The sequence below is a fragment of the Sesamum indicum genome, linkage group LG13 (genome assembly GCF_000512975.1).
Source record: "Sesamum indicum cultivar Zhongzhi No. 13 linkage group LG13, S_indicum_v1.0, whole genome shotgun sequence".
Classification (NCBI taxonomy): Eukaryota; Viridiplantae; Streptophyta; class Magnoliopsida; order Lamiales; family Pedaliaceae; genus Sesamum; species Sesamum indicum.
Window position 1 is genome coordinate 4,146,717 of NC_026157.1, and position 5,653 is coordinate 4,152,369.

The following is a 5,653-nucleotide window of genomic DNA, read 5'->3' on the forward strand; positions in this document are numbered from 1 at the left end:
ATCTAAATGTCATTACATTATAACAATATATGCTATTTTCAATAATAGAAGAAGTCTTATCTCTATCTTTTTCAGCATGAAGATTTGGTGATATCCTTGATATTCGTCCATCATGTGGAACAAGAGCACACCCTCAGTGGAATCTACCAGCAAATCTGTAAAATTTGTACACATTTGCCATTTTCTTGCTGCCTTCGGTACTATCACCATGTTAGATAACCATCAAGTTTACTATACCTCAACTACATATCGAGCCTCCGATAACTTGTTCACTTCCTCCTCAATTATTCTATTGCACTCCATCCCAAACGACTTTTCTTTTGTTTAATGGACTTAGCTTGAGGATCCACATTCAACCTATGCACGATCACCTCTAAATCTATCCCCGTGAAAATCAAGGGACTCCATGTGAAAATATCGGTATTTCTTGCCAGGAATTCTATAGTAAGGGTTTCCATCCGCGAGCTCATGTGTGACCTGATCCTTGTCGTCTTACTTGGTTCCCCCAGGCACAATTTTATTTTCTTGTGTTCCTCTACTGGCTCTATTCGCTCCATTTTCATTCTTTCTTTACATGTTAAAAACTCTGGTATGCATCATATATATAACAGGATATATGCTTTATTATTAAAATTTGATATTAATTTGCATGTATTATGTGTATGTTTATTGATGTGATAAATGAATGATTAAAGGATGATCACAAAACCCATGATCTTATGCAATTGGTTTAATATTTTGTTGGGTTTAAGGTATACGTGCCTGTTTGTTTTAATCTCCCTTTCTCATTTTTGTGTTTTAATAATAAGGTTTTCTTACTCCCTCCTAATATACCTCTCTCCAACTTTTGATTGTAGTTTTTTTCTTAATTATTTAAACAAATACATTTGAAAAAATGTAACAAAATCTTGTAGGTGGATAAAATAAAATTTTGAGCACATTAGTACATAATTCTTTTTTAAAAAAAATTAAAACACATAAACTATAATTTATAAAATTCAAAAGGATAATTTGTTCGGTTCACCGCAAAGTAAAAAGATATTTATAGATTTTAAAGGGTTAATTTCATGTAGACGATTCAAAAATACAACATTACACTTTCTCACAAAAGTGTTTTGGTATTATACTTATACCCCCCAAAAATGATCTGATTACATCTAACGTTATTTTGTTAGAATTTGGATAAAAGTTACTGATGTTAGTAAAAAAGAATTACATAAATTTTTAATTTTAACCCTTATTTAACATTCCTATATATTTTTATATTTATAAATGGCTGAATGCATTATAAATATATCAAGTGAGGTCAACGTTATTTCATTTTTCATCTTATAAGTACAAAATTAATATATGAGAATGTTAAATAAAAATAAAATTAAAAATTATGTAATTATTGATGAGTGTCGAAGTCACCAAAAATAATTCCTACTACACTTGTGAAAGTGGGAGTAGGGTCGATCCACAGAGATTGGCTTTAAGTTGATTTCTTTTGGAAAAATAGAAAATAATGGGGGGAAGGTTGTGATAAATAGAAGTGATCAAAAACTAAATAATTAAAAATACCTGATAGAGATATGAGAGAGAGATTTCCCGGTTAAGGCTAGGATTGTGCTTGATTCTCGTGAGTTGATCATTGATGCAAGAATAACACATGTATGGACAAATAAACCAGTTATGGTCATTGGTACGACCTAACAACCTCACCTTTCCTTACCTTTTCGTTAGCCAAGGTACGACCGTTGGCTAGATCTCTAATTAACAGACAACCTTGGGAACGTCCACAAGATTTAATCTATTAACAGCATTAAGAATTAGAAAGGCCTGATTCTAATCAACAAACTCCTACGAGGACAATTCGTTTAAACTAGATCATGCATTCCCCATAACATAATTAAATACTGTGACATAACTAATCATGCTACGTTGCCACTAAGTATTGAACTAAATAAACAATTACACGGATTTATAAAGTTCAACTAGCTAAGCAAACCTTCTTGATAATGAACAACCGGCCGAATCATTCATAAATCAGATGTTTGTAATTAAAGCGCAGAGAATAACATGAATATTTGTTTGACAAGTGTAGAACGCAGATTAGATCTCACAACATAATGGGAATCAAGCAATCACCATACCTTAACCAGAAAATAAGGAATTTAGCCGGACATATTAACGGAAGAACACACTAGAAAGTGGAATTCCATTAATTCCGGTAGTAAAATAAAATAAAAGAGAAGAGATGAACAGAGAATTCTATAGAGTTCTAAGATAAAAACTGAATGATTTCTAATGAAGAGAGACCCCTATTTATAATAAAAGTCCCTTACGAATCTAGACGTAATGGGGGGATAGATACGTGATAAACTCTAAAAAGGTAAATAGATTACAAAAGATAAGCTTAAAAGAATCCTTTCTAAATCTAAACACTTGATTCCTTTATCTCTTGGGGAAATCGCTCGTGCTTATCCTTATCCCGAGTTGACTACTCCATTAAGCGTGGGCACACTTTGTCAATTTTGCATAAACGTCCTTGTAATCTTCCTTTTTGCTGAATATGCAATAAAATCACATAATTAGGAATATTTTGGCTTAATAAAGGAAGATTAAATTGCTATAAAATCATTATAATTGCAGAGTTATCAAATACCCCCACAGTTAGCCATTTGCTTGTCCTCAAGCAAAACCAAGATGCATTCAAAAATCCCTCCAAATTTTAAACTATTCAAAGCAGTTTGTAATCATGTGCAAAGTAAATGACATACTTTATGAAGGAGATAATTCAACATGTATCAAACAAGTTTTCACGTGATGACCATTATCAAAATCAATCGCATAAAACTAGTGGACTATTTTCTCTCCACTTTCCATTCTCTCAAGTGTATATATGGCTCAAGTGTATCTCTCGACACTTACTACGACAATGCTTCACCATAGGCTTGCCTATACACCACATCTCCACCACTTTTGAAATATGCACATATAAGGATCAAAAGGTCTTTTTATTTTGGTTGTAATGGGGCTTTGGTTTGGGGTAGGATAAAAGGATAATGAGGTTAAGTTCCAAGAAACTAATTAGAGCACCAAAAGAATTTGAGTGAACAATAATTCGAAGCTCTCAAAGTTTACTCATCTCCCTTCAAGATCTTTCGACAATTCCTTGAACTATGCCTTTCTTATTCATTTTGGAGAGTTTATACATTTTTTTTTTCTTTTTTTTTTTTTTTCTTTTCTCTCCTTTCCATTTTTTGTGATAGGCATAGATCAAGACAATTGATTTCGGTTCCCACAAAGTAAAGAAGAACATAATTTTGGAACCCCCACACTCATTTTGAGGTACATCTTTTAAGCATGTAAATCACAAAGGTTTTGAAAATCTCCCATTTTGAGAATTTGTTCTTTTGAACATGAACCCATTTCCCTTGATGCTCTAATAGTTCTTAGAGGGATCAAAATTAAAGTTTTAAACAAACGACGAGATAGGTTCGCATATGATGGGTTATTCAACAAAATAGGTCGAAAAGCTCAAAGGGGTTCTCTAAAGTTAAAATGTGTTGGGTGGTTAAGGAAGGCCGGAAGTGGTTTCTAATGCCTTTATCATATTCAAATAAATGCACATTTGTGTGGCCTCGATGTGGTTCAAGGCAAGTTCTAGGAAGACAAAGCCATAAAAGTGTTATTCTCTCAAGAAAGAATGAAGATTTTTTTATGAACATATCAAGCTCAAAATCTCACAAGGTATGTTTTAGTCCACTAATCCTACACTAGAAGGTTTTAACTCAAGTCATTTTGGTGAAGACAAGCTTTCAACTAGTGAATTATCCTCAAGCATAAAACATGTATTCTTCCATAACATCATCAAACCAAGATTAGTCCAAAATTGAAAGGGTTTTATCATGCCAAGAATTATCATGTATAAGCTCAACAAAACAACCCCCACACTTAAAATTCACATTGTCCTCAATGTGGACATTGACATGCAACTCAAGGATTAAAAATTAAAATGAGAGAGAGTTTAAGGAAGTGTCCCTGAGTGCATGCCGCGAAGAGTTCATGGCGTGGTTGGGCTGGTGGCAGATGATGGCGGCAACTTCCGATGGATATGAGGGAGAGAGATCTTGGTGGTAGGTGAAGTTGCTGTGAGAGAAAGTGAGAGAGAAAGTTAATGAAGATAAAGATGAAGTCAAAGAAAATCTTGGTAAAATATATGAATAAAAGTGGAAAGATTTTCTTTTGATTTTTTTTCGATTTTCTAATTTTTTTTTTAATGGAAATCAAGAAATAAAAATAAATAAATAGAAGAAGATAGATGAACGTAAATAACAGCCTACGAAGTGCGACTAAGCGTGGGCACGCTTAGTGGCATCTCCAAATCTGTTTTTGTGAGGTGAGGTGAAACAGTTTTGAAAGATCGACTAAGCGTAGGCACGCTTAGTGGGATCTCCAAATCTGTTTTTGTGAGGTGAGTTGAAACAGTTTTGAAAGATCGACTATGCGTGGGCACGCTTAGTGGGATCTCCAAACCTGTCCAATTCAGCCATCCAAACAGAATTGAGTAAAATTTGCAAAAATTAAAATTAAACGAAAGATGAAAGGAAAGGATAGAGATTTCATGGGTTGCCTCCCATGCAGCGCCTTTCTTTAATGTCTTTGGCTAGACATTGTTGTGCCTCAACTTGAATAAGTTGGACACTCTAAATCCACTTCTTCTATGTAATGCACCCGGTGATGGTGTGGATTTAGGGGAACTTGGTAGTCCATGGATGACTTCTTCCTTGAACTTATTTTGTCATGAAAGACTTTTTTCTTGTAAGTTCTTCGACTCGATCTTTTGACAATTGTTGTCTTGAATGCTCCTCTACCATTGAACATAGCATTTATTGTTGGGCTGTGGCTTAGATTTTGAAACTACTATCTCTTGCATCTACTCAGCTGGTGATGCAGATATAAGTGAACATAAGAGTCAGAAACAGTGACCTCGTCTTGTAAATTTGGTTTAGCATGAAATTGAAATGAGATTCACTATTTGCGGACTATACATAATGTTTGTAACTTTGTAAAAGTACTCGCATTTGTGGTTTCTCACATGAGATGCACATTGGAGACTGATTGAGCAAACAACTGTAGAAGGGTCACTGGAACTGTTGCACCTCCTTATACTAAGATATAGTTTCCCTGTAATATGCACTTAGGATATCCACGTGTACTAGTATCCTTTAACTCCTGGTGTTTTAAAGATGCAACTTTTCATATTCTCTTGTGCCTTTTCATGGTAATTATATTATAACACTTTAACTTTGGAAGTGGGGTAACTTTTGTTCCTTCCTTTGCCTTCCACAGAGGTTTGAGATGTTTTCGTTATTTTTTCTTTTGTTTTTAAGCTGAACTAGGCAGTGGCTCGATGGTGGCTCCATTAATATGCACATTGTTTCTCAATTTCAGAGCTTCGGTTAATGAACCAAACTCTTTCCTCTATTTCTTATGTGCAGGTAATGCTTTCTCGTGAACCGACTATTGTTGATGCTGCTGCTGCTCTGCTGAAAGCTATAGTTACTAGGAACCCAAAAGCAATGATCCGATTATACAGTACAGGCGCATTTTATTTTGCTCTGGCTTACCCTGGATCTAATCTTCTTTCAATTGCCCAACTCTTCTC